This window comes from Lichenostomus cassidix, chromosome 2 (genome assembly GCF_008360975.1).
Source record: "Lichenostomus cassidix isolate B80296 chromosome 2, HeHo_3.0, whole genome shotgun sequence".
Lineage (NCBI taxonomy): Eukaryota > Metazoa > Chordata > Aves > Passeriformes > Meliphagidae > Lichenostomus > Lichenostomus cassidix.
Genome location: NC_139482.1, coordinates 35,745,072 through 35,769,025, shown reverse-complemented (window position 1 = coordinate 35,769,025; position 23,954 = coordinate 35,745,072). Strand labels below are relative to the sequence as shown.

The following is a 23,954-nucleotide window of genomic DNA, read 5'->3' as shown; positions in this document are numbered from 1 at the left end:
GAGCCATAAGCACTTAGCCAAGTCCAGTCCAGTAAATAGGTAGATCAATGTGTTAGGTCCATTTGTAATCTACTTTTCCCATTACAACTGTGCTACACAACAGAAAGCAAACTAGAACTTCCAATGTACAAATGCCATTCTCTCCACATCCAGCAGACTGACTTGCCCAAATTTTTGGAGAATGGGTGTCACAATCTACCATCAAGAGTGGAATCTGAACTCTAGTTCACTGACATCACCCCCACTGCAGCTTCATGCAGCATTAGATCTCCTCATCCTCCTTCATTAAGTTCCTGTGCAAGTGTGTATGCATTCATTTGGGTTTGTGTTTAAAGAAAAACAGAAGTTATTTATTACATATTCCAGATGCTTCTGGTAGTTGATTTAAAAACAATAGCATTGTTATCAGAACAGAATTGCAACCATACAAAAGGGGTTAGCTAGTCAACCTGTGTAAAACAAAATCTCCACTTTCCTAATATATCTTCCTCTGGATATATTAGCTGCCTTACTCAATCTTTCTTCATGCTCCATCCTTTTGTCCTTGAAGAAGTTTAGGCAGGTTTGTGTTTCCAAGCTCTTTTGTCAGTGAATGGAAGATGTTGCACACAAGTTGCTTCATGGCAGAAGCCTATCTGCTGGGAGAAGGCAGTGACAGGGCAGAAATGGGATGTCTGTCTCTTGTCAGATAGCCTTAAATCAGCATTAAACTGCCATGCATTTATTGAAGTGTACAGAAATGGCAACATTTTTGTGGTTTCTTTCCTTACACTTGAAGCATCCTTATTTATGTGTTACAAGAGACAATAGTTACAAAGTGAGAATACACACGAGATAGAGACACAGTTGCCAAATCAATCTCTCTGGTGTCTTAATGCTATCAGCTTGTACTGAACTCTGAAAATATGTGACCAAATCACTCATGAATTTCTAGAGAGTGGTTGACAAGTAAATACCATTATACTGACTGTGTTTTCCAGCATGGAGTTGGAATGATCCCAAAACTATCACAATATCAAGGAAATGGATATCTAGGAATGCTGTAATAATATTCCACCTTCCACCATCTTTCTTCTAATATTTTATATGTCAGTACCTCTTGGGAATTTGCTTTTCCAAGCTTTTTCATACCAAAAACAAGTGGGGGAAAAAAAAAAGCTTCTTTCATTTACTTTCCTGAATTCTTCCATCTGTGACTCTTACAAAACCCTGTCATTGCTTTGTGACTTGACTGTTCACTTGGTGACTTTCAAACCTCCGTTACTTTTTTATGTGCAGCAAATTGTTGTAATCTGGGAAATTTTACTTTGCAGGCATATATCTAGTTTTGAAAGGACTAAGTGTAAATTAGGTCTTGCTTTTAGTCACAAATAAAAAAGCAATATTCTAAGGTTTTTTTAAAGCACCCAGTGACAATTTTCAGGCTCCATGGAGTAAGAATTTTATGATGGTTCTTTTCATTTATTCTCATCTGATGACATGAAATTGAAGAATAAAGCATGGAGAAAAATGAGCCATAAAAAATATGGTTTGTGGGAACATGACCTACCTTCAGAAAGTCACTGTTTCCCTCTTCTTTCTCTTCTATGAGAATTTTTTTTGTAGCTCACACATAGTGTCAGGTAGCTAGTATGATCCCCAGACTGGTGGTGTTGCTGGTTAGCTGGTTAGCTGTAGAGATGACGATATTTGAAAATCTGTGTGATGCCTGCATGGTTGTACCAATAGGAGTCACAGATTGATGTACAGTATATTTAGATTGTTGTTTGACAATCGTTAAATTACTATTTTGCATAGTTAAAATTATTTGTAAAAGTGTGAAAAAGTAATAGGCCGTTTCTTGTGAATTTTTAGCCATCAGTTATTAGTGAGTTTAATTTATCCTTACTAAAAAGAAATTAAATCATATAAATACATATCTCTGATAAATATCGATGTACTTCAATGAAATTGTTAAAATCAAAAAGATAAGGGGTTAAATAAAGTGAAAATATTTAATTCATAGATACTTGAATTTTGGTTTGACCTATGTTTGTTAAAGGCAGATATGTTTGTCATTCTGATGAAGATGCATTTCTTCTTACCTTGCTGTTGACAGAATCTCACCTACTTTTCCCATTTATTATGATAATAGTCTACCAGATGTCATATGTCACAGCCTAGTGAAGTTGTCTCTGCCTATTACCACTTACATATAATGTGCATTCTAGTTTTTCTTTCCTTAATATAGAAAATTTTATATGCTCTTTGACATCCCCTGTTTTATTAGGAAAAGAATAGAGAGAAACTATTTGAAATGTTTGAAAGCAAGTTTAGAAAGAGCAGGCTATTTTATTCCCATTTTAAATAGCATTATGTTAAAAGTCTGCCTTTGTGTGAATAGATAACCTGAATCTCATACAAATGTCCATACATCTTAAAAATAGTAAGTTATGCTGTGCAGCTTTTTTTAAAAACTGCTGGTTTCAGTGGGTGGATACAGGTAAGTGCAAATAAGGCTGAAAACACAAATTACTGTATGTTATGGATACATCTAGTGATTACAGCTCCTTAGCTAAAACATAAAACTGGACAATAGTTTTTCTCAAAAAAGTTAAAATCTAAAAGGACAATCTCTTACATGTACGAACAGATAGAAGAGGAGTCAAAACAAGTTTTGGCACAGATACAGCAAGCTGCCTTTTGATTGAAAGTGTAGTATTGTATATCCCTGTGTGTCAAAACTATTAAATTCGCACCACACCACACATTGTGATGCTAGGGACCTCATGTGTCAGAAGAAGCAGAGATACCTGAAAGCACAGCCAGACTGAGGGACTAGCATATTTCAATTGTATTAGAAAATTTTATTTCCATACAAAGATTTGTGCTGAAAAGGTTCATATCTTGGAAAATGTATATTCTCCACAAGTGTGAGCTGGGTTCATTTTGTGCTCTATATCAAGTAAGGAAGGTCACGCTGATTTTTCTTTCTTCTGTTTTGTTTTTATGTTTGGGCTTTTTGTTCCTTTTAAAAAAAGGTAAAAGTGGCCTCTAGATTTATGGGGTGTTGTGCTTACATATCAGAACCTACAGGATTCCAAATAAGACGTTCTTTTTCTTTCAAAATGAATATTCAGAAGTTTAAAGGCTTTTTTTTTTTTTGTCCAGAAACACAAGAACATGCAACCATTAGTAGTGTAATATAGTTTGTTTTCTTACATTTTACTGTGGAATTGTTGGTATATAAGGGTAACTATTGCATGAAAATGCTTTTGTTCTTCTACAGTAATTTTTAGATGGAAGACGGAATTGTTTTCTGTACATTCCTGAAGGGATCATTGTAGTCCTTAAAGCTGCATTATATAATGTAATATAGATGAATATGACAAAAGTCAACATAGGAAACTTACACTTGAAGTGGAAGAAATCAGTATGAAGTCTGACATTTTTCTTTTATGTATGCAATATCTGTGCAACCAGAATTGACCAAGGCTGAGAATATTTGTAGTTTGACCGTACTGAAAAAAAATATTTGAAATAAAAACCAGTCACTGTCTGAAATCAGTATTGTACTCCTGAAATTTCTTCCAAAATGAGTTTCAATTTCTCATTTTAAAAAAAGACACTTAGATTTAATTTGAATATCTTTCAAAGACTTGAATTTTTCAAGTGACTGTATTTTAATTTTGAAATTAAAGCAAAGGAATATGTTAAATTGTGAAGATTAATTTTCTGTAAAAGTCAAACAAAACTAAAACTTTGTATGTTTGGTAGGAATCCCTCTTTTGTTGAAATTATTATCCATCAGATGTCCATCTTTGTAAAATGAAAAGTAGAGGAGGCAAATTCATATAAAATAACAGGTTTCTTGGGTTGTTTACCTTCCCTCTCCCTAAAAATATGTAGCTAGCAAACCCCAGTCCTGCTGCAGTCCTGCAGCACTGTTACACTGAGCAAAAGGCAGACCTGATGCACAGAAAGAAACTCTTTATTCAGTCTTATGCTGAGAACATTTTTCTAAGTGAGCAAAGCCTATAATTAGAAAATATTTCTATCTTTCTTTAGCAAAGACATCTGAAGTATTTATACCAATTTTAATAATGGGATATCAAACAAGAGTATCTTTAGGCTAATGTAGCAAATATGGACTAGCTGATGTGCAGAAATGACCATCAGTTTTCTCTTGTTACAGTCCATAATTCCAATTAGACAAATATGCTTAAATTTCTTACAGAGGTGTAGACCTGAAACAAAAGAAGCAGTTGTTACAGCATTTAGAAATAATTCTACTGTAAAGTTTTGGTTTAAACTTGAGGTGTAGGCTTGTGGACTCTGCTCTGTCCTCCAGAGCTTTTTATTTTCTTGTGATGTTAATATGACAACATAATTTTATATGGTCAAATTTATTTTGTAGTATGATTCTTGCTCAATTTTTTATGCAGATGTGTTTTACATAAACACCAGTAATAGAGTGGGTGATGTTTTCCAGCATGCTCAGCACTTCATTTGCTAATTAATATCTGAATTAGCAGAATATACTCTTTAAAGTAGAACCAATAGCTTCATATAAAATGAGCCATTTTTAAAATTCTTCAATCCTATATCTTTTTCGAGAATGGTTTAATCATGTTTCATACTTGATCATTTTGTCTGTACATTACCACTTTGTGTGTTTGTCGTTTACTACTTGTTTCTCAGTAGCAACACCACTTCAGCTCTAAATCCAAGGAAGAAACAAATATACAGATTTATTTTTACTTTTGCATTTTGTCTGCATTTCACTCATTTGATTTCATTTGATTGGACCAGATAGACCGAAGCGAAAACTGGCTTCATATGCAAAGAAATGAGGTTAGTTTGATTATGAATTAATGTCATTAAAAAACATCAGAATTTAACTTACTAAATAAAAGATGCAATTCACAAAATGCTATCATTGACACTCATTCAAAAATATATTTAATGTAGTATCAAAACCATTTCATTTCCTTTAAAATAATGCCCTATCTCTGAACACTTTTTACTGAGAACAGGTATAATCTCATGTGTTGTGTGATCTTACTAATTTTAGCTGAAGTCATTCCTTTGCCTTACCAAAGCTGGCTCAACTGCAGGGAGGTGGAGGTATGCTCCTCTGCAGTAGTGGTTTTCTCCTGAGCAGAACTCCAGCATTACCAGTTCCTGACAGCTGCAAGCCAGCCTCTGGGCATCTTGCTAAATTTTCAAATGTAATTATACAGTAGACTTCCTTTAACAAATTCTGTGTTCCCCGCTATAATTATAACAGCTCTTCTTGCCTCTAGCCTATTCCTTATCTTACAACCCACCTCCATATCTCCCACTGCTGGCTAGTGCTATCCAGTAGGTCTGATGGATCTAGAAAAGCAGAGTTTATTCTCTCTGTCATCTTGAGGATGGTTTCATCAGTAGGGAAGATCCATTTCTTCTGATCCGTTATACTCAAATGACATGTCCCTTAAAGCTGAATATTTTTCTCTAATTCACAGAAGAGCTGTTGATTAGCATGCCACTTTCATTTTCCAAACAATTTTTGGTAGTTATTACAGGACATGAGTTAAGGAATTATTAAGAGCTATCCATGAAATGGCTGAAGAAAAGAAGGTCTTCTGGAAACACTTTGTTTTCATGCTGTGCAGTTCAGGATATAATTTCTTTCTACTATTTGTGTGCTAGGTTTTTATATAGGAAGCTGTTCATGCTCATTTTAAGAGTACATATGTAATCATATGTGTAATTCAATAATAAAAATCATTAGTGATGCATTTTTTTCTTATATGAAATTTTCTGTAATTTTAGCCAAAGAATGATGAAACAGGAAAAGTTAGCCACAGATGTTCTCAGTCTAATGTTGGCTCATGACAAGGAAATTTAAAAACAACTGTGCAGAGTAATAATCTCCAGTCCACCTGTCGTTAGCAAGGGAAGTGATGGGTTTAAATATGGGATTCTGAAGGTAAGAGATAAATAAGAGAGAATTTGTGCTGTTGAAGATGTGCAGAGATACTGCTCCTTTTTCTTCTTACTGTAGTTGGTTGTGGAAGGTGAACTGGGACTGGAGAATTGTATTGTCTGGAAGATGACAGATTACCATTCTTTTCAGTCTGTCTTGCAGCAGGATCAAGTGCATTGATCAAACCTTTCTTGAGAAGCTTCAATTAGTGAAATGCCCCAACTCTGCTTTAATTAATGCTCCCACTGACTTTTTGTAGTTTGCCTACATCTTTCTGAGAATTATGATCTCCAAAATTGTATAAAGTACAGTAAGAGATGGAAAAAAGTAATTATCAGCTCTTCACATGCAGATGCTGCCATGTGTGCCCACACCCAACCACGTGCATATTGTGTGCTTGCCAGCATATTTCAGTGAGATGAGTTTTTCAAAGAAACCACAAAATTCACTCTTTTGATCAGTATTCTTCTCTATTCATTAATGCCCTGTGTAATGTTTTATTGCCAGTCCATTTTGTGTTATATCTATGATGTGCCCTTTCTAAATGTGGCACTTTTGATTTGCCTTTATTGATTTCTGACCTTATCTTCCATTTTTCAAAAGCATTTGGAAATCTGTCCTCTGAAGTGCTGCTGGTTTCTCCCAACATTCTATTCCCTGCTGATTTTAAAAATACTTACTTGGAGTCAGTAGGATTATTATGAAAATACCTGGTAGAAACAGATTAGACAAATGTCTCTGAGTTACATTCGTAATATATATGGCTTGAGAGATCTCTTAAAAATACCTTTTGAAGAACAGTTGCTTTCTGATTTCAATAATTTTTGTGTCCAGCTTATAATGATTATGTCTGGAGAGTATTTTGTTATGTATGGCATGAGCAGTGCAGAACATGTTTAAAACCTCTAATCTCAAGCTTGTCTCGCATCTACTGTTACTTCCCATCTGTGAAGCCAGTTAGCATCCTTTCAGTGAAATAATTCAGATAGTTTGAAGGGATCAATAATTTTTTCTCTAACTTCTTTTATCTTCTTAGAATTTGTTTGTGCAGTATTGGGTTCTAGAATCTTTTCCGGTTTCACTGGTGGACTGTAACTTGAAGTTTGGACTTGGGCCACCTGGAGGGAGACTTCAGAGGAGTTGTTCTAAGTTTGGTTGTTTGTTGATTTTTTTTTTTTCTCTTTTGTACTTCTTTTGATTTCCTTTATTCTGATCTTTCAGAAATAATGAGACAACAGATCCTACTCTGTTTTGTCTTTCTCCATAATTTTCAGCATGACTTTTCAGATTGGGTTTTTTTTTTCCATTCCTTTTGTTACTTTATTTACTCTCCTTGTTTGTAGCAATGGCATGTGTGTCTTGTATCACTGTAGGTCTCATTGATCACTGATACAGGACATGGATGAAAACTTTTTTCTAGAGAGACAAGCTGACAGGATGTGTAGAAGAAATTTTCTTTATTTTTGCATGCTTTGTAACTTCAGAAAGGCACAGTTAGGCTCATAGCAGTGAGATTTCAAAGGTTACCATCAAAATATTGTGTTCATTTGTCACAGCTTATATACTAGCTGGAATGGGAATAAACAGGTCAGTTCCAAAGGGAAATGAGAGCCAAAATTTTGCTTCTCTGAAATGAGAGGTGATTACATAGTAAAATCATCATCATTCTAGCCTTTTGAACTGCAGGCCATTAAAATAGGTCGGATAGAAGATTGAGGTAGGACAAAGGGGACTTTGTCCTGGGTTGTTACATCAAAACATATTGAAGAAATAATTTTATCCTGAATGAATGTGACATTGGTATTGGGTATGATGGCCTATGAGTGGCCTTTTCTTGGTGTTTAATAAATTTGTGCATAACCACTTACTCTTCTTCTGTATTGCAAGATGGAGAATTTTACCTTAAAATAAAACTACAAAATCAGGAGCATTGAAAGCAGGGTGGATTTTTTTTGTCATATAAGCTGACCCCTTTTGCCCACCAACAGAGAATGAGAACAGCAGCCAGTATGTTTATAGCAATTAATACTGTCTCTTTAAAATCCAGTGTTTTGTCTTTTACCTTTCAGTTTGCTTTATAGGTCACTTAATTTTTGTTACTTTCTTTTATTATGAGCTAAGAACAGAATATTGCTGAATATGCTAAAATAGATGTACATTCTTTAAGGCTGGCATTTAAGCAGACAAAGAATCATGCTTAGTGCTGCTGCGATAATAAATAGTACTATAATTGATTGTTGATAGAAACCCTTAAAATACATTTTTATGGTTGAAATGTACTTTGGGTAAACAGTGTTCAGTTTGCCTATTAAAATAATTCACTATATACCATGGTTTCTTTGAGTATTAAGGCAGTAGGACTTCTCCAACAACAGTAATTGGTTGACACTGCTTGACCTTAATGCAAAGCTACAGTATTTAATGAACAAACAGAGGGAATAAAGTTTTGATAAATAAGGCAATTTTCATGAAACCTTTAGAAATATGCTTGAAGTCTTTTAGTGTTAGATTGACGGTTTCTCCTTTTGTGAAAAGAATAAGTGAATAATTTAAGGCTATATTTCATGTTTTCAGATCTTCATTCTGTCATATAAATAATAGACTGTGAAATGCAGAGCTCCTGCATTCACAGATTTAATAGACCTGTAAAAGTGAGTATCTTGCTTGGCTTCTGGCATCTTAATATGCTCTTTTGTGTGTAGCTATACCTGAGAAGTAATGCAGAAGTGGAGCTCTTCAGTAACCAAATTCCATACTTGGAACATGCCACATATTCTGTTTTTAAAGGAATTGTTTTCTTAAAATACTTCCATTGCATCTTGATGTTGATGTTAGTATTTTTGGGGTTTAATTCTGTATTATGATGGACAGTATTATGATGGACAGATGTCAAAAAAGCAGCACATGGCTATTTGAAATGAAAGTCTAATTTAAACTTTACTTACTTAGAGACTGTGTGAAAAACATTCAAGTTTGAATCCCTCAGCATAGATCTTTGAGATACCGTTGGATCTTGATGAGAAATTAATCAAATGTATTTACTAAAATAGTGAAATATCAAAGTAATTTGTATTGTTTGCTACATGTATTCTTATTTATGTAATTTTTTTTTTAAATGCAAACAGTATTGGGGGAGGAAGAACAGACAATAGTAAAATTAGGCTCATTTCTTTTCTTTGTTTCCATGCCCTTTTCCTCCTCCTGCCCCTTAGTTTAATGTCTGTTGAAAGGAGAGTGAAATAAGACTTCCTGAGAACAAGTAGCAAAGCATTGGGGTGTTTTCATGTACTCAGTCTTCCAAGCAGAACTGAGTTTTGTGACTAGTGGACCATCGGAAGCATAAATACTTCTTTGGAAGGTGTGTGCTATTGTACCCATTTTGTTACCTTGAAAAAGTAGCTTCCCTAAACACCTCTATTTATAGGTTTAAGGCAAATTGCCTACATTTTCTTCCTGATACCTACTTCTTTAAACACTGGAGTAATCCTAGCTGTGATACTGAACTCCTGCTTTCCTCCATCCTATATGAGAATGGAGGCATTTGCACAAATGAGGAAATACCTTTATTCATATATTGAAGACTATCTTTGGTAAATGATGTTCAGGAAGTCTGACAGATGGTCTGTATTTGCCCTGGTATTGATTTATGCAGTCCTCATGTAGGTTCCAGAAATGTCTAGCAGGGATCCTTCAAAGGGAGCTGCCCACATGATGATGCCATCACTTTTGCTGAAGTACAGGCAGATTCTTACTGTTTGTGCTTGCTAATACTTTAGTTTATGTAGTCAAGTTACTTTTTCTTACTTTTCAAGAAAAATAAACTCTATATCTTTTGTCATGGTAATAAAAAAAATCTTAACATAATATTCCATTCTGTTTCATAAGTTACTCTGGTAGTTTATTCATGTCTTTATTTATTTTCTGATTCTAATGGAGTAGTCTTCATATTCACACTAAGTCTGTCCTTTGATTTCAGTTAGGCCAGATGCTCAAATGCAGATCATACTTTTCCCATTCTCCCTATTCCATCCAACCCGTAATTTAGAAAACATCAGTGCTAGCATAGAGACCATTCTGCAGTCTAACTTGTTGAAAACAACTATCAAAACTGTATGAATCTCAAAAATCTTTGTGCTGAACTGGTGTGAAATACATTGTCATCACCTCTGTTTTCAGAACTTTCATGGAGTAATATTTTCTATTTATTTTGCTACATGAACATTATTTAAGCCATTGGCTGGGGACATTTCTGTTGTTTCAGTAAAAATTTACAGGATTTGTATGTTAAATCTACTGATTTTATTAAATAAACCAGTCACTGATGGGGTCCACCTGTGACTGAGTTGGCTTGTGATACTTGAGCAATGCACTTGTTATTATTCATTATTGCTTCAGTACAAGACTGTGGTCTCACTGTAGTAAGTCCTCTGCAAATATACACATACACAGTTTGGGGGCAAATGCAGGAAGAAAGGTATGAAAAACATAAGAAGGAAATAAGAAAGTAGAACAGCAAGGATACTTTACTAGTGGCTAAATGGACACATTTGTTAGTGCTGATGGTTTCTTATAAATTCTGAAATGGTTACTGTTCTTTATTTAGTCAGCATGGCTTTTTTTGCTTAATTTGTTAACACCTATAGAAATTAGAAAGAACAGTAGTTATGACAAATGGACTATGTAATTTGAAAATTGTATTTTGTCACATGTTTTAGTCACAAAACCTAGTTGAAATCAATTGTCCAAACATTCACTTAACATATTAATAAGTAATACAGGAATACTCTAAGCCCTCTTGAATTAGATATATTACATCTTGTTACAAAATTTAATGCCAGGTTTAATAACTCAAAGTATGCTCTAGAATAAAAATATATTTATATGCTAGGATGTTGCAATTAGGATGCTAATCCAAATTACAAAAAAACCCTAAAACCAGTATTCAGTAGGAACTATTTAACATACTCAAGAGTAGACAATTACCTTTAATTTAATTTCTTTAAAAAGAAGTCCCAATTTTTTTTAAACAACAGTGGTTGGATTTCAGGAGCTATTTGGGTATTTACCTGCAAAATCAGTGTCATTTAGGACTTAAAAAAAAAAAGTGTCTAAATGGTTATGTTCTTTTATTTTCTGGTGAAAACACTGCAGAAACTGTAAAGTATAAGCTTTTAAAAAAGGGAAGATGATGTTTCCAATTCAACACTCCTAGCTTTGCATATTTGTAATAGGAAAAATTACCTTAAAATATTTTATCACATAATGAATAAACTTTCATTATCTCACGGTTGTTGAAAAATTCTACATAAACATGTTTTGTAGAGGGTTTATTTCAATTTTTTTTTTTTTTTGTGATTTACAAGGGGATTTTTGAACAGTTGAAAGAGAGTTAATAAAAGATAGATGGCTGATCAGTTGCTGATATTTAATTTGTCAAATTTTTCTTAGAACCATAACCTTCAACATTTTTAGTGTATTTAGAACTAGCTGTAGTGTGCTGTTGAACACTATACAACTTTTTGTGGCCCTATTAACAAAGAATCAACAACTTTCTATAAAATAGATATAAAATATCAAATTACTGAAATTTGTAAGATACATGTTTTTAAGAAGTTCATTCACAGGAGGAGAAATTGAAAATAATACTGAGAAATAGCCAAGAATCACATGGTGATAAAAATTTCAGGTTGAATACTGAATAAGTCTTCATAATGCTCAAGCTATTAGAGTTGTCTCTCTGCCATTATGGTCATCTTAGAAATAACTACATTGAACCAATGAACTTATTTTACATATTGTTTCTATCTCTTCTCATACATGGTTATGTGAAATACAATACTTTACTTGACTTGTAAAAATTCAAGCTAGTTTTAGTCACTTTTGTTGTTGTTATATTGAAATCCAGTAGAAGATCCAGAAGAAATCCAGTGCCTTAGCTCTTGAATCTTTAACTTGAATCCTGTTAGATCAAACAAAACCTAAAAATATTTTTAGCATTTTTTCATCAGGTATCTTTATTCTCCATCTGAAGGTCAATTCCAGAAGTCTGGTACTGGGACTACCACTCCAGCTTTCTCACTGCTCCTGCTGGCTTTGCCATATCCCAGTGCTACTTACCTGTTGAATGTGTGGAGAATATCCTTCTAAAGGCAACTGTCTCCTTTGGGTTTGAGCACCTGCCACTATGTGAGTTAATTTTTTTGTATTTTTTTAAAAAGGCAAACTGAGTTTGCTTCGTTTTCATTAATGTCATGATTGAACATTTAACATTTATAAAAGTGTTTGTGATATGTCTCCTGCAGTTGTCCAGAAACTATTTTCATATTATTTCTGTATCAAAAGAAATCTTACTTTACAAACGTAGGTTCTTTTCTCCCCAGTTTGCTGCATTAAATTTTAAAAGACAAGTGAAAATAGTGACTGTAGTATTTGGCTTTAAAGCTGATGGATAACTGTATTGCAGTCTGCTTCCCACAGAACTGGTGAAACATAGACAGTGTCAGTGGGAGCTTTTCTTTGCTTTCTTCTATAATATGCCCTAAGTCCCAACCTGAAGGGGCAATTCACTCTCTAATTTAAACCTCTCCTTAACATTAACAACATGGCAGTGTTTAGTAATGATACAGTGTTTACTGTTAAAGACTTGCCAATTTGGCCCTAAATAGCTAGACTATATTACCTCAATTTGCCATATTCCCTCTGTTTAGTTTGGAATTACCTTGCAAATGTTAAGGTGATAGTATTGAATTGTATAAAGGAATTACAAATTGGAAATCCTAGCAATGTAGATTTAAAGTACTAGTATTGGTCTATGGAAACACACTAGTTCAAGTAGTTAAAGGTCAGTAAACTCATTTTAATAGGTACTTTTTTTTTTTTTTTTTTTTTTTTTGCTTTTGGTGACTTCCATCAGTGACTTTAGTTAGTTATTTTTCCCTCCTATTCTCTGGATAATTTAAAATTACTTTCTGAAGCGATTTTTTAAGACATATATGAGCTTGTATATGTAGTTTCTGTACCTTTTAAGTGTAGTTAGTTTTTTCCAGTGTTGCAATAAAGTGCAGAACACTATGCAGTACATTAAAGAAATAGAGCCTATGCATCAGAACAATTTTCATGCCTCACTCAATTCTTAATGTAAATTAGTAGGAACATTGGTTATCCATTTGAGAAATTGAGTTGGTATAAAAATAAAAATGCACTTATGGTATGTGGTGCTTTGTGTATCATCTTGGGAGTGTTTTGCTGTTTATCTGTCACTTGCATTAGAAAAAGCAGTCACTGGCTGCAGGTGACATTAAAAATTAAAGGTTAACCTCAATTTCTTTACTGACCAGACGCGGGGCAGAAAGTTCTTCTGGATGTGTGCCTGAATTTTGGAACTGTCAAATAGAGTTGAGAAGTAAAGACTGGTGCTTTTGGTAGCTTAGTCTTTTTGTATGTGCATGTGTGATTATATGATTTCACCATTTTCAAGTGTTTAGACTGCTTCTTATAGGTTATATCAAGATCATTTTTCATTGCATCCAACTTTGTGAAATTAAAAAATTACATGATAACACCATATTATTATAATGAACTCATTTAACTGATCTACATAATTTTAGGAATGTCTTTTTATTTTGTTGCTTAGAAAAACTAATTAAAATAGCATTCTTTCCTATTAATAGAGAATACATGTCTTTCAAAAACTAGTTTAAATTGTTCTTGAAAATTGCCTTAGCAGCTTTTTAATGTTTTGGTTTACTCAATGTACGTTTAATGTAAGAGAAGCTTTATATACTCATGAACAAACCTGGAGACCTTTCTTTAGTTTTTGACAGACTCAGCTTCTCCCTCATAGTGCCTTCAAGGTGAGCCAAGTTCAGTAGCGTGAGCTTCCCTGGTCTATCACTCCAAATATTGGAGGCAGCATTCAGACTAGAAAAGAAGGCTTCAGGCAGCAGGGGTTCCCATGTAACCTGCTAGGTATCTTCCCTTTGCAAAGGAGGTATTTTGTGAGTCTTCAATGGTAGACCAGACTTCAGGAAAGTCTTGATACTTGAGACGTAAACTTGAAGCTGTGGCTGCTGCTGTTACCTTCCATTTAATCTCTTGATTTTCTTAGCCATGCAGTAAAGTAGTATGCATATAGTGAGTAGATCTGGTGCTTCTTGTTGGCTAATGAAGGAAAATGAGAAGGGAAGAAAGAAAAATGAAATTGTCTGCTCTGTCTTCATGATTAAAATAGACTGCCAAAATGCATCTTTTTTTTCCTTCCCCCATCCTCCATTTACCAAACATCCTTTTTGTTTTTCCTCTTTGTACCATGTTAGGTTTATCTACTTTATGTAGCTGACAAATTTGGTGCTGTTTCACATCCTTGTTAGTTCAAGTTGCCTCTGGCAGTGGTCTTAGTGCACTGCATCTCCCTTGCCCTCGCCTCTGTCCCTGGCAGGTTGCCCCGTTTCCCTCCTAAGCCTCCTTTTGGGCAGCGTGACTCTGAAGCCTGAGCTGGCCATGGACAGAGCCCAGCTGATTCTGGCAGAGCTTTTTCGTTGTACTTGGTGCCTGCTTTAGAGTTCATTTTCATTTTAACCAAGAAAGCACCCTTGCCAGTACAAAGGAAGAGCTAACTTCTGCCTTGCAATACTTTAAAGTGGGCATTATAACAAAGATGGAGAGAGACTTTTTACCAGGGCCTCTAGGGATTTAGGCCTCTAAAAGTAAAGGATGGTACATTTAGATGAAATCTAAGCAAGAAATTCTTTACAATTAGGGTGTTGAGATATGGAAGTGGGTTGCCCAGAGAAACTGCAGATGCCCCATCCTTGGAAGTGTTTAGGGCCAGGTTGGATAGGACTTCAAGCAACCTGATCTAGTAGATGTCCACCTCTCTGCCCATGACAAGAGGCTGAACTAGGTATTCTTTAGATGTCCTTTCCAACCCAAACCAGTCTGTGATTCTACTTGAGGACAGCAGCTTCTTACCCTTGTTTTATCTGCTTAGTGTTATGTGTGTCTCTTACACAGTTTCATTATATAATGTTTCCTCTGCATTTTTTTTTCAGTTTTTCAGAGGCTTTGCAGTGGTTACAAGTTGCATTGCTTAATCCTGGTCCAAAGACATTAATTTGTGGTTAGGTTTGGCTTTGTTTTCAGTAAGAGATAACTGCTACCTTAGATGATCATAAATGCTAATCAGAATTTGTTAAAAAGGATTTGTTAGAATTGTTCTTAAAGGATGAAAAGAGGCAGCCTTAAGCGTATCTGCATGAAGAAGACCATGGAGGGGAGGAACAGTTGGGTTCCAGCAGTGTATTTAGTTAAAAAAAACAAGATTGTAATGATGTTTTGGTGTAGTTGAAGTGATCCTCCTACCATAGATGTGACAATCACAGACAGCTGTCTCTGATGTGTTTAGAGCTGTGATAATGTTCCAGTAAAGTTTTAAGGACAAAAAAACCCCAACTCTAAAACATTTGCTGTAATTTTCCTTGAAGGGAAGGGATGCTATTTCATGGCTATCCTTGCCTCTCTTTTCTTTCCTTCTCCTCCTCAAGAACTTCTGTGGAACTTACAGGATGCTTTTCTTCCAGGACAAATTCTAAAGGAATTTCACAGAATTTTAGTGTTTTTTGCTCTTAAGTTATATGGATTTAAATGTCTAAACATGTACTGAATGATCCTGACAGGTACCAGTGTAGATGATACCCATGTGTAGTTGCAGTCCAGTACCAGGGACTGATCTGCAATGCAAGCAGCAGCATTTCTCAGCTGTTGTGACTGGCCAGCATTTGTAATTTGCTGGAAAGCAGATTAATAAAGCCAAATTAAAGTGACAGTGATGACCAACTGCCTAGTAATTTTAGTTCATCCACACATTGGTCAATGCTATTTATTCAATGAACACATATAGTAAATATAGAACTTTATACATTTCTTTAAGGTGATAGAAGCCATGGTGGCCAGAAGTTAATGTATATTATCATCACTCTGTCATATTTAATGTGAAACTTACATAAAACTCAGAACCTTCTGAGCAACTTCATGTGATTTTGTTCAAGCTTTCCTTGCATGATGTACATTACATGACTTCATATTAAGCACTTTCTTTTGGAACATAATTTGTACTTTTTAAAGAATTAAAATCTTGCCACCAACTTTTGCAGTAGTTTTCTCCATATTATATATCTGAACCTGTAAGATCTTTTCTCATAACTATAAATGTGACGAGTTGATTCTGGTATGAATGGTTCAACTAGATTTACAAGAAATGGTTGAATGTTATCATCTTTGTTAAGCAGCATGCATGCCATAACATTGTGGAAAAGAAGGTTACCTGTATCTTGAAACTGGCAGTATTTATCATCTTTTGAAAGGGAATTGCAGTAGATCAGGTGCAAGAATTTCTCTATATTATAAATGTCCTAAATTTGTTTGGCATTTTAATCTAGATTTTTTTTTTTTTAATCCAGAAATGTACTTTATGGTGGGATCCAAGCTGGATCTGAGGAAAATAATCACTGTTCTCTGTCATTTGGGAGACAGGAGTAAGGCATAGAAAAGGAAAAAAATGCTCTCTTTTTTAAGTGAATGCATTCTTCCCATAAAATGTACCAACAAAAAGTAGATCAAGACATTCTTGCTTGGAGACACTCATACCATCTGACAGGAAAGTGATTGTAATTAATTTAAAATCCAGAAGCAACAGTATTTCTTCCTGAGTAAATGGTTGGGAGACCTTAATTACACATTGCTCTTGAAAGCACAGATTGCACTTAGTTTCTTCTTGGTCATTTAGACTCAGACTTTGGAAAGTATTTAACTTACAGGAAGTAACCAAGTACTTTCCTGAACTGACAGGCTGTTACTGAGTTTTCTCAGTATGAATAAAGTTACTTGAAAAGCATAGCAATTTAGTGGAACATTTTGGGGTTGGGTATTTTTGTTTTGGTTTTTTTTGTATAACAGAAAAGTCATTCAATACCTTCAGCTGGATTTTGGCATCAAAATTGTATAAGTATTTGCTGCGTAAAAAGTAAGTTTTGACAAAAGCAGAGGAAATGGCTAAGTTTTTAAGTTTTGAATCAGTATCTAGTTATGTCTAATCATGATTTAGTACTCCAGTTGAGAATATTTTATAATGTGAAACTTTGCTTTAGGTGAATAGCCACCAGCTAGAGGAACACTCAGTGACTAATTGTATATCTAGATTCATTTCTCTTATTAAATGCACTTTTATGAATGAAATGTAAATGTTGAATGAAATTGTGGTTACTTCTGTACATGAAAAGTATAGTTATGAAAGCTGCATGGTTTAGTAGCATTTTAGGGGGAAACAATCATGGTTTTGTTTTATTTTAATGTTTAGTTTTTAGCACAGACACATAATAGACAAGCACAGGTATTAAAATAATCCCGCACTAAATACTTTCCTCATTCCAAAAGATACTGCATTATAAACATCATGAAAAGGATGGACTATTTCATGTAAAAAAGAAAGCTCCTCATTCATGACATTTTTATTCTACACAGGGATCTTATGCCTTATGCTCCTAGATTCTTTGAAAAGGAAATTTGGCTAATGCAGTTTTCTTAACTTTTCTGACACTACTTTTCTTATGTAATTCCTTTCTTGAATATATCATTAGTGGGCAATGCAGGAACTTGAAAGACAGATGATTTCATATGCAAGCTTCTTTGAAGAATTGTAGTAAAAGCTGCATATAAGACTTTGCCAGACTTTAAGACTTTAAGCTATATTAAAATAGCTTCTGGCATCTTGTTTCTTGTGACTATTTTAAGTTTTGTAATTAATATTGAGGTTTCAGTGTTTTCTCTGTAGCAAGTACTAGGGAGTGGTATCAGAGTGATTTCCCTGTCTCCTGTACAAGCAAGCTCTGAGTTTGGGAAGGTCTTCTCAACATCCCTCAAGGTTTTGATGTTAAAAGTCCCACAAAATAACTTTCCTTTTTCCCAGTATTTGTAGGGAGCTAAGAGGAGGGGTTTCTTGTTTGGTAGCCATAAATTGGTCTGGTGTAGTAGTGATATTGACTTCCCTTTTGCGAGGCATTCAGCACAAGCTTAGGAAATTTATACTTTACACAGAAAAATAAATTGGTTCAAGTAATTGGGAAAAGGGAAGTGATATTTAATGGAAGAGACTGAAGGTTTGGACCCTTGTCTGAGTCCATACTTCCTCCACTTGTCAGACTGAAGCACAATCTTGAAGTTGTTTTAGATTCATTTTTATTCCAAGGCACAAAGCTAAGAGAGACCAGAAAATTCACTGTTCTTTTAAACACATCTCTTTGAATATATACACAGTCCATGCATTTCAAGTTGAGTCTTCTAATGATTACATGCTGAGTAACTTGAGAAACAACATATATAACCAGCAATTTCATTATCCACAGAACTGATCCAACTCGTCTTACGTGCTCAATTTTACTTCCTTAAGATGTGTGACATTTTTCATTCTCATAGTGCTTCTCAGGTATCAAGGAATCACCTCCTTAAAAGTAACATATGTGTCTGAGACTGTGGTAGTTCAAGATCTGTTTCATTACATATGTTTGCATTTGCAGTCTGAAAATGTCACACTAAGCTCTTACCAAAACACACAAAAAAAGTTCCTCATTTAAAAATATGTCAGAATGTTTGGACCAATGTGATTTGCCAGTTTTTCTTTCTGGAAGCATAGATTTTTTGAGTCAGAGTTGCGTGTTATAAAATTAAAGGAAATACTTAGCTGACCAGCACAGGAAAATCACTGTAGTGTGTGCATAGAAATACACAGTTTTTGCGTGTTTTTGTGTGTGTATGTCTCACAAGAGGTATGAGAAATTAATGTTCTTCTTAACTGAAAAGTTCTTTTTTCACTCAATGGATATTTAAAAAGCATTCTATCCATTTGGTGGAGCAGTAGCTTAGTTAATGAATTTGATATTTTGGAGTTTTTCATTCTTGTGTAACATCTGTAAACATGTTCCCAAACCTTACATGCAGTTCTGTAATTACCATAATGTTTCCATCGTGTTTCATCAATGAATAGAAAAAATACTGTTTATACAAGTGGGGGGAAAAAAATAGTTTTCACCAGCACTATAACTGTTATATTTTGGTGGGGTTAAAATATAAGCCATCAGTACAAACTTTGGTTTTGTTGTTACCTGTTTAAAAACCTCTGTAGGTTTTTCACACTCTGAGCACTGAGGTGCAGTCCAGCCCTCTGTCTGTACAGGGGTAAGATCAGTTAAGAAACTAAGCATTTTTTTCCTTTTACAGAAGATCAGTACCTCTCTGATCACAGCATTTAGTTTCTCTATTTTCATTGGTTTTTTTCTCCCTGTAATGTACATAGAAAGTTAATGATGAAAGAGTACTAAAGTATTCATTGAAACTGAAAATTATAGTATTTGCAAATATAAAATCATAATTTACATAAATTTTATAGTCAAGAACATTATGAATGTAAATATGCCTTCATCTATTCTCAGTCTTATAATGCCATTCGTTGTCCAGTGGGAGATGAAGAGTGATGTTGAGACTGCCGTTTAACCTATTATAGCAGCCTAAAGAAATTAAATAGCCTTGATGTAAATATGAGGTGGGAAAAGAGTAGTCATCTCCATTAAGTGACATAGGAAAACATGGTAAGAATAACAGGCGGGTGGGTATGCATTAAGCACTGAAGTCCCTAAATTTGGACGCTAATTATAACCACAAGGACAATTGCCTCCCACATCCTTAAACTGTAATTTCAGTATGTGTTTTCAGGCCAAAAATATGCTTCACAGTTCTTTAGGCACCAAAAATGGACTTTTCTCTTGCATTCTTTTTTCATCTGATCCATGATTCCTTTTCCCATGCTATTAAATGAGGGCCTAATGCTAAACGGCTGAATTCATTACAGTTTCCTTGGTACAATTAGATCTTTAGACCTTGTATTTTACTAAATCTCATAACTTTGCTGAGGAAGTCCTACCCATTTTATAGTGCCATAAGCAAATGTTGCACCATTATATTCAAATTATTTGAAGCAGTTGTTTCAGCTTCATATTAAAGTTATATACACCTGTGGATGAGCAGTAGCTACTTAACCTATTAAGCACCACATAAGTTACTCTTACTTTGTTTCTTGATGGTGTATTCTTGTAAAGATAGATAATATACTTTCACTTTTTATGTTACAGTAGATAAAGTAATTTCTATTTTGAGTAATTGCATGAAAGTATTACCCATGGAATCATAAGTGGAACAGAGATGTTGTATAAAACTATTTTTTGAAGTTAACTAAATGTTGCAGTTTCTTTACTAGTAAAATGTTTTCAATGCAGGAGAGTTCATTTTGATTGTTTAGCCATTCCATCTTTGATATAAATCAAGGTAAAGTATTAAATAATTTTTTTGAAAATCCAAATCATTAGTTCACCTTTACCTCAATATTTAAGATACAAGATGAGATGCTGGCTAACCTGATGTAATAATTAAGATGTGGTATTTCTAGACTGAATTTGTTTGACGTCTTCCATTAATTCTGTCTTACTATCCTTTTCTATGCTTGATTAGGTAGTTATTGGCTATTACACCTTGTCCACATGTAGTAAGCTCAAGATCTCAATCAAGTCACCTCTAATCTTATTGTAAATAAACTAAATATACTGATCTTTTATCCATCTCTCTCACACACACAATAAAAAGAAGGATTTCCTGACTGTAATTCTTGTAACTCCTTTTTTGGCCCTTTTTATTTCAGCTTCCTTTTAAATTAAAGATACCAGGCCTGGTTATAGCATTCCAGTGATGCCATATGTGCAGATAATTTCAGGTCCTTAGTACTACCATATATTTCCCTGTAATGCACCCAGGGATTGTTTTTAGCTTCTTAGCTACAGCAACATAGTAAGAGCAAAAAAAGCATTTGGTTATTTACAAGGACTTGTAAGTTCTTTAGGGATTCACTGCTTTCTAGGATGCAATCCTCCATTTTATGTGGCCTGTCTTGTAGGTTCTTAATGTCCTTAAGGTAAATAAATTAAAATAATGTAATTTCTACTCCGAGATTTACTTAATTTATGCATCTTATTGGAAGGATTTTTACTGATTTTTGTCATCACAGAGTTTCAGCTTTTTACATAACAGTGAAAAGTCAGCCATCAGGTTTTATGTGTATTTCGTGTGATTGATATTTTTAAAAAGACAATAAAGGGGACTTCACAAAGCATTAGAGCATTAATACAGCATGAAGAAGGCTTATAATGTGTTTGGCTTCTGCTGATACCTAATGATACGGCAAAAAAGCACTCTTCTACAGGGCTGCTTTTAAGATACAAGGGAACCAAAGGAATTGTTAAGAATAATAGATAGCATATCTTGGATTAATTTTTTTAAATTTGTTTTTAGGAGCAGAAGCACAAAAATCCTGTCTTAATCTTTCTTTTAGGTATGCTGCTTATTTAGCTTTTAGTAACTTGTAATTTAAGATCACAGTTATTAGGTGTATTTCTGCATTTTATATATCACTCCCAGATGCTACAGTATTAGTTTTTATCACTGCATATTTTATGAAATGTCAGCCTTCTGTTGGCTGTTCATGCAGCATTGTTAGTGATCAAAGCCACAACATAAAGGAGAGGAATCTAAACAGTTGGCTTATCTTTGTCCTTCATTGTGACACAATACCATAAAATGACTGTATAAAAGGCAGGCAAAGCTTCATATAGCATACTCTGAAAAGGTGAACTGTTTGTTACGATCAAGGAAATAGATAAACTCTTCTGGGTAATATTTTGTGCAAGGAAACTAAAGTTAGTAATGATATCTTTTGAGTTTGGAAAAGAAGTTTTCATCTTTTCCTGCCTTTTCAAAGCACAATTTTATATGTGTATGTGTGTGTTGTAATGCTGTTATAAATCTATCCTTTAAAACGTTTTGAAATGGAGGAAGTGTGTCCTTTGGAGTAATCTGTATGGGGTGTTGTGGAACTTCTTTGGGATACAATTAATAAGATGTGTTATATCACTTAAAGAGGGATAATTGGGAAGATAATAGTTAGTCTTTACATTATGAAAACTGCTGGTGATTATCAAGTATGTTTGGCTTTCATTTTGGTTTTTCACATGGGAGATTATTTTGAGTTTATCTACATTTTTGGTTAAAAATATCAAAATATCCATCGGCCTTAATTTTTCTGCTTGCCTAAGTGAGTTGCATGTCAGAACTGAAATAATAAAGTGGGGAAACCTCTACAAGCTCTGGAGATATTCTAGGAATAAAAATCTTGAATGATTTTGATCAGCTGTTGTGTATGCCCTGCACAGCAGTTGGTTCAATCAATTTTATGTTTTGGGATGGTTTTATTAAAACGAGCTGCTGCTTTCAGTAAATCATTGTAAAGATGCTAGCTTTCTATATGCTTTTGGGGGGCCTGCAGCTTACTGAGGCAGTCTCTTAATATACACAAACTTAACTTGGCTCCTCAGGAGGCTGGGCTGAATTAGTAACCCCCTTACCACGTGGAGTATTTATCAAGATGGGACAGAACGCAAAAAAGGAAATTCCATCTCCTAATATGATAGTGGTACAGGAAGTAAAAGAGCAAAAGTATTTCTATCGTATTGTGAGGGCCTATGACAGGCATGTCAGTCAACAAGGCTCTTGACAGTATCTCTTAAAAAAGATGATGATGCACACTACCTGATTGCACGTGTTTGTGTTTGTCTTTCCAAATGCTGCTAGTCAGTAACTTGTATGCATGTATTCTCTCACAGTATGTGATCATATTTTGATAAATGTTTCAGAGGTTTTGAGCAAACCAACAGTGGTATTTTCATCATGGCATTGTGATAAAAATGGCCACAGTGCTTCATTTTAACTTGGCTTTATGGATGAGATGGTCATTTCATCTATTTTCCTTAAAAACTGGCACTGGAAGACAATGTATATTCAAAGGTTTTATTACTTTTTTATTTTTGTGCTTCAAAAATGCAGCAGGTAGAAAACAAACTGTTATCAAAGGAGTTAAGCTTAAAATGCTTAGTATATCAGAAGCATTAATTAATTAATGCTTTCAATTAATTAATTTTGACAAGTGGAATTTAGGAAAACAAAAAATCTGACAGTGGTAGGTAGTTAATCCGTCTGCTCTCAAGCACTGGTGTGCTCAATGCAGGTAATCCTTCCTGTATGAATATGGCATCACACAGAGTCCACGTAACTTTCTACCATCATCAAGTTTATGATCTTTCTCCTGCCCTCACAACTGAAAGGGCTGAACATTCAAAGGCCTATTCCTCATCTTTCTGGAAAAGGCATGCTTGCAATATGTTTCTCTTCTGATTTATTGAAGTAGGTTGTCCTACTCTATGGTTTCATTCATTGTCCACGAGTAGGTGAATTTTACATGTCTTATATTTAGTGTGATTCTGGTTTGCTAATGAAGGCAGAAAATCTTTAATGGGATCTGACCACAGTGACGGATTTAGAGTCACCAGAAACATTGTGGTACCTATAGCAATTTTAGTTTCCACAGCGGGAAGAAATGTGCTCCTAGGAGAGAGTGATGATGTACAACGGTGTATAAGCAGTCTGTTAGATGTCTGGGAATCAGAAGGCCAAATAAGATGGCATTTCTTCTTGCAAGTTCAGAAGTTAAGGTGACCATGGAGAGAAGACAGAACGCAATAAGGACAATCTTTAAAGGGAATGATTATTTTTCTCTACTGATTTTAATACCTTTAGCAGATGTTTTAAACTACTGTAGTTGAAGGGTAAACATTTTGTTCAGGGCTCCTTTTTATTTGTACATCCCAGACTGCCTCAAACACCTTGTAAGAAGATGCTAACAACACTTTAAGAACTGGAAATATGAAAACCTTATCCAAGCATGTTCTCTTATCTTTACGCTAGTGAATCACTTTGATTCCCTGATTAAGAAGTCATGCAATAAATGCACAGCTTTTAAGTATCCACTTGCAAACCTCATATACCCCAATTGCAGTGACCAAAAGTCAAGTCA

General features: G+C 34.5%; 1 protein-coding gene across 7 annotated transcripts in view; it reads left to right on the top strand.

Moving 5' to 3' along the window:
• The window catches only part of TBC1D5 (TBC1 domain family member 5), a 313,036-nt gene that overhangs the window by 55,318 nt on the left and 233,764 nt on the right, over positions 1-23,954 (top strand). For 6 of the 7 annotated variants that reach the window (XM_085051056.1, XM_085051058.1, XM_085051057.1 and 3 more), the window contains one exon: positions 11,985-12,139. The exons of the other annotated variant lie outside the window; for it this stretch is intronic. The gene's annotated coding sequence lies outside the window, so the exon portion shown is untranslated. The remainder of the gene's footprint in view (positions 1-11,984; positions 12,140-23,954) is intronic. 7 annotated transcript variants of the gene reach the window in all.